Below are 12,324 nucleotides of genomic sequence, written 5' to 3' on the forward strand. Positions count from 1 at the left end.
TATATATATAAACATTAATAATTATATACCATTTAATGTTGTTCAATATTAATTCCAAAATGTGTTAATATATTATTAAATTTTAAAGTTTATCTTTTGAACATGACTATTTTTCTAACATTAAAAAGATTAATAAATGCTTTAAAAAAAAATTGTTCTTTGTTAGTTCATACTATCCTGGAAGAATTAACATGCTGTAAAAATATATTTTTCATTGTTAGTTCACGTTAATTAATGCATTTCCTAATGTTAAGAAATGAGACCTTATTATAAAGTGTTATCAAAACCTTTAATGCTTTATAAGCATTTTTTAAGGATTTTATTGAGAAGTTTAAACAGACCCTCTCTCTCTCTCTCTCTCTCTTTCTCTCCCCCTCCCCCTCCACACTCACTAAACTCACACAGTCAGTCACCCACCCAGTCACCCACCGCACACATTAGAAGCACAGAGACAGGAGAACTCTGATAAGTTTGAAAATTTTCTTTTCGCCATAGTGTATTGTAAATTCATGAAATAATCACATATCCTCAGACTGTCTTGTTCTGTGTATGTAATTTTTTATGAAGTGTTTGGAAGCTGCTCTTAAAAGATAAAAAAAAAAAAGTGTTCTTTTTTACTGTAACTTTAATAAATTGCCATTAAATCATCGTAAAAGATATCCTAAATCCGTCCGCAATTTAGCATCATCAGTATTTTGGCATCATGACAAAAAATGTTTGGTGTGATTTCCGTGTTTCTGATTGGAGGAGTATGAATTTGTTTACAGCCCGTTTAAAAAAAAAAAACACACATTAAAATAAATATAGCCGACTTCCTGTTGGTCGTAGCTAATGACTGTAAATTAGAAAGTTGTCCGGATTAATAAGAACAATTTATATACCGAGTTTGGTGTCTGTAGCTATCATATATATATATATATATATATACAAATTAATAATTATATACCATTTAATGTTGATCAATATTAATTCCAAAATGTGTTAATATATTATTAAATTTTAAAGTTTTTCTTTTGAACATGACTATTTTTCTAACATTAAAAAGATTAATAAATGCTTTAAAAAAAATTGCTCTTTGTTATTTCATACTATCATGGAAGAATTAACATGCTGTAAAAATATATTTTTCATTGTTAGTTCACGTTAATTAATGCATTTCCTAATGTTAAGAAATGAGACCTTATTATAAAGTGTTATCAAAATCTTTAATGATTTATAAGCATTTTTTTAAGATTTTAAAAAACAGACCCTCTCTCTCTTTCTCTCTCTCACCCACTGCCTCAATCCACACTCAATCCACACAGTCACTCACACAGTCACTCACAGCCCACCCCCACCCCTCACTCAGCAGCAGTGACAGGGAGCTCTCACTCAGAGGCAGGCTGGCAGGGAGCTCTCACTCAAAAGCAGCTCTGATAGTTTTTAAATTTTCTCCTCCGCATAGTGTATTGTAAATTCATGAAATTAATCCCATAACCTCAGACTGTATTGTTCTGTGTATGTAATTTTTTATGAAGTGTTTGGAAGCTGCTCTTAAAAGATAAAAAAAAAATGTTTTTTCTTGTTTACTGTAACTTTAATAAATTTCCATTAAATCATCGTTCAAGATATCCTAAATCCGTCCGCAATTTAGCATCATCAGTATTTTGGCATCATGAGAAAAAATGTTTGGTGTGATTTCCGTGTTTCTGTTTGGAGGAGTATGAATTTGTTTACAGCCCGTTTAAAAAAAAAACCCACATTAAAATAAATATAGCCGACTTCCTGTTGGTCGTAGCTAATGACTGTAAATTAGAAAGTTGTCCGGATTAATAAGAACAATTTATGTACCGAGTTTGGTGTCTGTAGCTATCATTATATATATATAAACATTAATAATTATATACCATTTAATGTTGATCAATATTAATTCCAAAATGTGTTAATATATTATTACATTTGAAAGTTTATCTTTTGAACATGACTATTTTTCTAACATTAAAAAGATTAATAAATGCTTTAAAAAAATTGTTCTTTGTTAGTTCATACTATCATGGAAGAATTAACATGATGTAAAAATATATTTTTCATTGTTAGTTCACGTTAATTAATGCATTTCCTAATGTTAAGAATTGAGACCTTATTTAATGATTTATAAGCATTTTTTAAAGATTTTAAAAAACAGACCCTCTCTCTCTTTCTCTCTCTCACCCAGCTCCTCAATCCACACAGTCACTCACACAGTCACTCACACCCCACCCCACCCCACCCCTCACTCAGCTGCAGGCTGACAGGGATCTCTCACTCAGAAGCAGTCTAAGAGCTCTCTGATAGTTTTTAAATTTTCTCCTAAGCATAGTGTATTGTAAATTCATGAAATTAATCACATATCCTCAGACTGTATTGTTCTGTGTATGTAATTTTTTATGAAGTGTTTGGAAGCTGCTCTTAAAAGATAAAAAAAAAAAAAAATTATCTTTTTTACTGTAACTTTAATAAATTGCCATTAAATCATCGTTCAAGATATCCTAAATCCGTCTGCAATTTAGCATCTTCAGTATTTTGGCATCATGATAAAAAATGTTTGGTGTGATTTCCGTGTTTCTGCTTGGAGGAGTATTAATTTGTTTACAGCCCGTTTTTAAAAAAAACCCACATTAAAATAAATATAGCCGACTTCCTGTTGGTCGTAGCTAATGACTGTAAATTAGAAAATTGTCCGGATTAATAAGAACAATTTATGTACCGAGTTTGGTGTCTGTAGCTAAAACTAACCCCCTCATTTTTGACAAAAGGTGGCGCTATAGATTGTCTCTTCCACGCCCGTTTATGAGCTTTTTCCAGTGTCTAACTATCATTAATACTGATATGTGTGTTGAGTTTCATGACATTCTAAACATGTTATCTGCCTCAAAATCACCAGAAACGAATTTTCAACTTTGACACGTTGCCATGGCAACATAATTTTAGATATCAATATTCCCTTCACAGTTTTACATCGGCCGTGTTTTGACATTATTCTGGTGAAGTTTGAAGCAAATCGAGGTAAAAGAAGATGCTGAATTCAAAGCATTTTGAAAACGACACACTTCCTGCAGCCAGTTGGTGGCGCTATAACTTTCAGTCATAATAGTCACATCTATCCGATCGGCATCATACAACGAACAAATCACTGAAGTTTGATATACATCATACAATGTATGTGGACGTTATTAGGCATTTCCTGGGTCTCATTTTTCGCCATAACTTCATCGCCTCGCCACGGGCAAACCGTTCGACATATCAAAAATATCTTCGCAATTTAGCGTCCCCAATGTCTTGAGATCATGTTCACCTAGTTTGGTGGCAATCGTATGGAAATCCTCAGAGGAGTATATCAAATTCCAGAGCATGCGTTTTTTAAACAGCCCTGAATAGCCGACTTCCTGTTGGGCGGAGCCTATGACATGCTGCGCGGAAGTTGTTCGGCTCAATGAGTTCTATATGTGTACCGAGTTTCATATGAATACGTGCAAGTATGTGTGAGCTATACATCAAGCTTTCTGACAATTTTCCAGGGGGCGCCGTAGAGCCCCTGTGCCACGCCCGGGTCCCAGCCTCAGCGGCGTCCTAATGGCCGCAGGTTCCAACGTGCGTGCCAATTTTCGAGAGTTTTCGGGCACGTTAAGGCCCCCAAAAGTGCCCGGATGATTGAAATAAAAAAAAAAAAAAAAAAAAAAAATAATAATCCTTAGAAGAACAATAGGGCCCTGCGCCTTACTGGCTTGGGCCCTAATAAATATAGCTGCGAGCAGCGATGACGGGCCCAAGCCGTCAGCATACGCCACCCCGGTGGCATCGATAAAACGGTGCCCAGCGAGCACAAGCATCACAGTAACCCTCTGGCAGTTTGGTTTTAAGGGATACGGCAATTAAAGGGTTAATCCAAACCATCAACTCTGTGAAACACACACACACAGAACAACATATAAAACTTTAAATTCTGTGAAAATATATTTTTCATTGGTAGTTGATGTTAGTTAATGCATTTACTAATGCTAACAAATGAGAAATTATTATAGTTACCAAAGGTTTTAATGATTTATTTTTCCATTAACTAACATGAATAATTTTTTCTAACACAAATGAATAAAGTAAAAAATATATTGTTAATATTTAATGTTATTTGTGCATTAACCAATGTTAAAAAACAACATTATTTAACTGTTGTTAGTTAACATCATTAATAAATATATACCATTTAATGTTGATCAAAATCAATTCCAAAATGTGTTAATATATTATTACATTTTAAAGTTTTATCTTTTGAACATGACTATTTTTCTAATATTAAAAATATTTTGTTCATTGTTAGCTCATTGTAAGTTCATACTATCAATGAAGAATTAACATGCTGTAAAAAATATATTTTTCATTGTTAGTTCATGTTAATTAATGCATTCCCTACTGTTAACAAATGAGACTTAATTATAAAGTGTTATCAAAACCTTTAATGCTTTATAAGCATTTTTTAAGGATTTTATTGAGAAGTTTAAACAGACCCTCTCTCTCTCTCTCTCTCTCTTTCTCTCTCTCTCTCTCTCTCTCCCCCTCCACACTCACTGAACTCACACAGTCAGTCACCCACCCAGTCACCTACCGCACACATTAGGAGCGCAGTGACAGGAGATCTCTGATAGTTTTAATTTTCTGCTCTCCATAGTGTATTGTAAATTCATGAAATTAATCACATATCCTCAGACGGTCTTGTTCTGTGTATGTAATTTTTTATGAAGTGTTTGGAAGCTGCTCTTTAAAGATAAAAAAAAAAAAAAAGTGTTCTTTTTTACTGTAACTTTAATAAATTGCCATTAAATCACCGTTCAAGATATCCTAAATCGGTCCGCAATGAAGCATCTTCAGTATCTTGGAAGCATGTGAAAAAATGTTTGGTGTGAATTTTTGGTTTCTGCTTGAAGGAGTATGAATTTGTTTACAGCCCGTTTTAAAAAAAAAAACCCACATTAAAATAAATATAGCCGACTTCCTGTTGGTCGTAGCTAATGACTGTAAATTAGAAAGTTGTCCGGATTAAAAAGAACAATTTATGTACCGAGTTTGGTGTCTGTAGCTATCATTATATATATATAATCATTAATAATTATATACCATTTAATGTTGATCAATATTAATCCAAAATGTGTTTATATATTATTAAATTTTAAAGTTTATCTTTTGAACATGACTATTTTTCTAACATTAAAAAGATTAATAAATGCTTTAAAAAAATTGTTCTTTGTTAGTTCATACTATCATGGAAGAATTAACATGCTGTAAAAATATATTTTTCATTGTTAGTTCACGTTAATTAATGCATTTCCTAATGTTAAGAAATGAGACCTTATTATAAAGTGTTATCAAAATCTTTAATGATTTATAAGCATTTTTTAAAGATTTTAAAAAACAGACCCTCTCTCTCTTTCTCTCTCTCACCCACTGCCTCAATCCACACAGTCACTCACACAGTCACTCACACCCCACCCCCACCCCCACCCCTCACTCAGCTGCAGGCTGACAGGACCTCTCACTCAGAGGCAGGCTGGCAGGGAGCTCTAACTCAAAAGCAGCTCTGATAGTTTTTTAATTTTCTCCTCTGCATAGTGTATTGTAAATTCATGAAATTAATCACATATCCTCAGACTGTATTGTTCTGTGTATGTAATTTTTTATGAAGTGTTTGGAAGCTGCTCTTAAAAGATAAAAAAAAAAAAAAATTATCTTTTTTACTGTAACTTTAATAAATTGCCATTAAATCATCGTTCAAGATATCCTAAATCCGTCCGCAATTTAGCATCTTCAGTATTTTGGCATCATGATAAAAAATGTTTGGTGTGATTTCCGTGTTTCTGCTTGGAGGAGTATTAATTTGTTTACAGCCCGTTTTTAAAAAAAACCCACATTAAAATAAATATAGCCGACTTCCTGTTGGTCGTAGCTAATGACTGCAAATTAGAAAGTTGTCCGGATTAATTAGAACAATTTATGTACCGAGTTTGGGGTCTGTAGCTAAAACTAACCCCCTCATTTTTGACAAAAGGTGGCGCTATAGAGTGCCTCTTCCACGCCCGTTTATGAGCTTTTTCCAGTGTCTAACTATCATTAATACTCATATGTGTGTTGAGTTTCATGACATTCTAAACATGTTATCTACCTCAAAATCACCAGAAACGAATTTTCAACTTTGACACGTTGCCATGGCAACATAATTTTAGATATCAATATTCCCTTCACAGTTTTACATCGGCCGTGTTTTGACATTATTCTGGTGAAGTTTGAAGCAAATCGAGTAAAAATAAGATGCTGAATTCAAAGCATTTTGAAAACGACACACTTCCTGCAGCCAGTTGGTGGCGCTATAACTTTCAGTCATAATAGTCACATCTATCCGATCGGCATCATACAACGAACAAATCACTGAAGTTTGATCTACATCATACAATGTATGTGGACGTTATTAGGCATTTCCTGGGTCTCATTTTTCGCCATAACTTCATCGCCTCGCCACGGGCAAACCGTTCGACATATCAAAAATATCTTCGCAATTTAGCGTCCCCAATGTCTTGAGATCATGTTCACCTAGTTTGGTGGCAATCGTATGGAAATCCTCAGAGGAGTATATCAAATTCCAGAGCATGCGCTTTTCAAACAGCCCTGAATAGCCGACTTCCTGTTGGGCGGAGCCTAAGACATGCTGCGCGGAAGTTGTTCGGCTCAATGAGTTCTATATGTGTACCGAGTTTCATATGAATACGTGCAAGTATGTGTGAGCTATACATCAAGCTTTCTGACAATTTTCCAGGGGGCGCCGTAGAGCCCCTGTGCCACGCCCGGGTCCCAGCCTCAGCGGCGTCCTAATGGCCGCAGGTTCCAATGTGCGTGCCGATTTTCGAGAGTTTTCGGGCACGTTAAGGCCCCCAAAAGTGCCCGGATGATTGAAATAAAAAAAATAAAAAAAATAAATAAATATAGCTGCGAGCAGCGATGACGGGCCCAAGCCGTCAGCATACGCCATCCCGGTGGCATCGATAAAACGGTGCCCAGCGAGCACACACATTACAGTAACCCTCTGGCAGTTTGGTTTTAAGGGATACGGCAATTAAAGGGTTATTCCAAACCATCAACTCTGTGAAACACACACACACAGAACAACATATAAAACTTTAAATTCTGTGAAAATATATTTTTCATTGGTAGTTGATGTTAGTTAATGCATTTACTAATGCTAACAAATGAGAAATTATTATAGTTACCAAAGGTTTTAATGATTTATAAGCATTTTTTAATGATTTATTTTTCCATTAACTAACATGAATAATTTATTCTAACACAAATGAATAAAGTAAAACATATATTGTTAATATTTAATGTTATTTGTGAATTAACCAATGTTAAAAACAACATTATTTAACTGTTGTTAATTTACATCATTAATAAATATATACCATTTAATGTTTATCAAAATCAATTCCAAAATGTGTTAATATATTATTACATTTTAAAGTTTTATCTTTTGAACATGACTATTTTTCTAATATTAAAAATATTTTGTTCATTGTAAGTTCATGTTAATTAATGCATTCCCTACTGTTAACAAAAGAGACTTAATTATAAAGTGTTATCAAAACCTTTAATGCTTTATAAGCATTTTTTAAGGATTTTATTGACAAGTTTAAACAGACCCTCTCTCTCTCTCTCTCCCCCTCCACACTCACTGAACTCACACAGTCAGTCACCCACCCAGTCACCCACCGCACACATTAGAAGCAGTGACAGGAGAACTCTGATAGTTTTAATTTTCTGCTCTCCATAGTGTATTGTAAATTCATGAAATTAATCACATATCTCAGACTGTCTTGTTCTGTGTATGTAATTTTTTATGAAGTGTTTGGAAGCTGCTCTTTAAAGATAAAAAAAAAAAGTGTTCTTTTTTACTGTAACTTTAATAAATTGCCATTAAATCACCGTTCAAGATATCCTAAATCAGTCCGCAATGTAGCATCTTCAGTATCTTGGAAGCATGTGAAAAAATGTTTGGTGTGAATTTTTGGTTTCTGCTTGAAGGAGTATGAATTTGTTTACAGCCCGTTTAAAAAAAAAAAAAACACATAAAAAAAAAAAATAGCCGATTTCCTGTTGGTCGTAGCTAATGACTGTAAATTAGAAAGTTGTCCGGATTAATAAGAACAATTTATGTACCGAGTTTGGTGTCTGTAGCTATCATTATATATATATATATATATATATATATATAATCATTAATAATTATATACCATTTAATGTTGATCAATATTAATTCCAAAATGTGTTTATATATTATTACATTTTAAAGTTTATCTTTTGAACATGACTAATTTTCTAACATTAAAAAGATTAATAAATGCTTTAAAAAAATTGTTCTTTGTTAGTTCATACTATCATGGAAAAATTAACATGCTGTAAAAATATATTTTTCATTGTTAGTTCACGTTAATTAATGCATTTCCTAATGTTAAGAATTGAGACCTTATTATAAAGTGTTATCAAAATCTTTAATGATTTATAAGCATTTTTTAAAGATTTAAAAAAACAGACCCTCTCTCTCTCTTTCTCTCTCTCACCCAGCTCCTCAATCCACACAGTCACTCACACAGTCACTCACACCCCACCCCACCCCCACCCCTCACTCAGCTGCAGGCTGACAGGGATCTCTCACTCAGAAGCAGTCTAAGTCTAACTCTCTGATAGTTTTCAAATTTTCTCCTCTGCATAGTGTATTGTAAATTCATAAAATTAATCACATATCCTCAGACTGTATTGTTCTGTGTATGTAATTTTTTATGAAGTGTTTGGAAGCTGCTCTTAAAAGATAAAAAAAAAAAAGAAATGATCTTTTTTACTGTAACTTTAATAAATTGCCATTAAATCATCGTTCAAGATATCCTAAATCCGTCCGCAATTTAGCATCTTCAGTATTTTGGCATCATGATAAAAAATGTTTGGTGTGATTTCCGTGTTTCTGCTTGGAGGAGTATTAATTTGTTTACAGCCCGTTTTTAAAAAAAACCCACATTAAAATAAATATAGCCGACTTCCTGTTGGTCGTAGCTAATGACTGTAAATTAGAAAGTTGTCCGGATTAATTAGAACAATTTATGTACCGAGTTTGGGGTCTGTAGCTAAAACTAACCCCCTCATTTTTGACAAAAGGTGGCGCTATAGAGTGCCTCTTCCACGCCCGTATATGAGCTTTTTCCAGTGTCTAACTATCATTAATACTCATATGTGTGTTGAGTTTCATGACATTCTAAACATGTTATCTGCCTCAAAATCACCAGAAACGAATTTTCAACTTTGACACGTTGCCATGGCAACATAATTTTAGATATCAATCTTCCCTTCACAGTTTTACATCGGCCGTGTTTTGACATTATTCTGGTGAAGTTTGAAGCAAATCGAGTAAAAATAAGATGCTGAATTCAAAGCATTTTGAAAACGACACACTTCCTGCAGCCAGTTGGTGGCGCTATAACTTTCAGTCATAATAGTCACATCTATCCGATCGGCATCATACAAAGAACAAATCACTGAAGTTTGATCTACATCATACAATGTATGTGGACGTTATTAGGCATTTCCTGGGTCTCATTTTTCGCCATAACTTCATCGCCTCGCCACGGGCAAACCGTTCGACATATCAAAAATATCTTCGCAATTTAGCGTCCCCAATGTCCTGAGATCATGTTCACCGAGTTTGGTGGCAATCGTATGGAAATCCTCAGAGGAGTATATCAAATTCCAGAGCATGCGCTTTTTAAACAGCCCTGAATAGCCGACTTCCTGTTGGGCGGAGCCTAAGACATGCTGCGTGAAAGTTGTTCAGCTCAATGAGTTCTATATGTGTACCGAGTTTCATATGAATACGTGCAAGTATGTGTGAGCTATACATCAAGTTTTCTGACAATTTTCCAGGGGGCGCCGTAGAGCCCCTGTGCCACGCCCGGGTCCCAGCCTCAGCGGCGTCCTAATGGCCGCAGGTTCCAATGTGCGTGCCAATTTTCGAGAGTTTTCGGGCACGTTAAGGCCCCCAAAAGTGCCCGGATGATTGAAATAAAAAATAATAAAAAAAAAAAAAAAAAAAAAAAAAAATAATTATAGGAATCTTTTAGGATTTTCAAAATTTGTCTCAGACGACCAAATCGTGGCCAAAATCGCACAGTGTGAGCCGGGCTTTAACGTGAACTCTCTTGATTTGGACCAGAAAGAAACCATCCAATCACCCTGAAAAACCACATAGCAACATGCCACATCGACACATCAGTGCCTGAACACTGTAGACATGAGGATAGCCTCCTTTGACTTGGGGGAATGTTATGACTTGTTCAACTGTATTAATGTTTTCATGAGCCATAGTTCTTTTATCTCATATTTCTGTTTGTATTTTATTTTTTCTCTGCAAATATTTTACATTCATCTTGGATAAGTGTGCAACAGTGAAATTAAATATCACTCTTGCAAGTTATTCTAGATTGCTTTTCTCAGATTGTGAGTACTTTTAAGCCAGTGAGTGTTGTTATAGTTAACTGAAACCATTCAAATGTGTTTTTGTTAACTGAAATATTTTAAGTTTGAAATATGGCTGAACTAAAATAAAATAATATAGCTGCGAGCAGCGATGACGGGCCCAAGCCGTCAGCATACGCCACCCCGGTGGCATCGATAAAACGGTGCCCAGCGAGCACAAGCATCACAGTAACCCTCTGGCAGTTTGGTTTTAAGGGATACGGCAATTAAAGGGTTAATCCAAACCATCAACTCAGTGAAACACACACACACAGAACAACATATAAAACTTTAAATTCTGTGAAAATATATTTTTCATTGGTAGTTGATGTTAGTTAATGCATTTACTAATGCTAACAAATGAGAAATTATTATAGTTACCAAAGGTTTTAATGATTTATAAGCTTTTTTTAATGATTTATTTTTCCATTAACTAACATGAATAATTTTTTCTAACACAAATTAATAAAGTAAAAAATATATTGTTAATATTTAATGTTATTTGTGAATTAACCAATGTTAAAAAACAACATTATTTAACTGTTGTTAATTTACATCATTAATAAATATATACCATTTAATGTTTATCAAAATCAATTCCAAAATGTGTTAATATATTATTACATTTTAAAGTTTTATTTTTTGAACATGACTATTTTTCTAATATTAAAAATATTTTGTTCATTGTTAGTTCATTGTAAGTTCATACTATCAATGAAGAATTAACATGCTGTAAAAAATATATTTTTCATTGTTAGTTCATGTTAATTAATGCATTCCCTACTGTTAACAAATGAGACTTAATTATAAAGTGTTATCAAAACCTTTAATGCTTTATAAGCATTTTTTAAGGATTTTATTGAGAAGTTTAAACAGACCCTCTCTCTCTCTCTCTCTCTCTCTCTCTCCCCCTCCACACTCACTGAACTCACACAGTCAGTCACCCACCCAGTCACCTACCGCACACATTAGAAGCACAGAGACAGGAGAACTCTGATAAGTTTGAAAATGTTCTCCTCTGTATAGTGTATTGTAAATTCATGGAATTAATAACATATCCTCAGACTGTATTGTTCTGTGTATGTAATTTTTTATGAAGTGTTTTGAAGCTGCTCTTAAAAGATAAAAAAAAAGAAAAGTGTTATTTTTTACTGTGACTTTAATAAATTGCCATTAAATCACCGTTCAAGATATCCTAAATCCGTCCGCAATGTAGTATCTTCAGTATCTTGGAAGCATGTGAAAAAATGTTTGGTGTGAATTGTTGGTTTCTGCTTGGGAGGAGTATGAATTTGTTTACGGCCCGTTTAAAAAAAAAAAAACACATAAAAAAAAAAATAGCCGATTTCCTGTTGGTCGTAGCTAATGACTGTAAATTAGAAAGTTGTCCGGATTAATAAGAACAATTTATGTACCGAGTTTGGTGTCTGTAGCTATCATTATATATATATAATCATTAATAATTATATACCATTTAATGTTGATGAATATTAATTCTAAAATGTGTTTATATATTATTACATTTTAAAGTTAATCTTTTGAACATGATTATTTTTCTAACATTAAAAAGATTAATAAATGCTTTAAAAAAAAAGTTCTTTGTTAGTTCATACTATCATGGAAGAATTAACATGCTGTAAAAATATATTTTTCATTGTTAGTTCACGTTAATTATTGCATTTCCTAATGTTAAGAATTGAGACCTTATTATAAAGTGTTATCAAAATCTTTAATGATTTATAAGCATTTTTTAAAGATTTTAAAAAA

This window comes from Barbus barbus (genome assembly GCF_936440315.1).
Source record: "Barbus barbus genome assembly, chromosome: 26".
In the NCBI taxonomy this organism is placed as follows: Eukaryota; Metazoa; Chordata; class Actinopteri; order Cypriniformes; family Cyprinidae; genus Barbus; species Barbus barbus.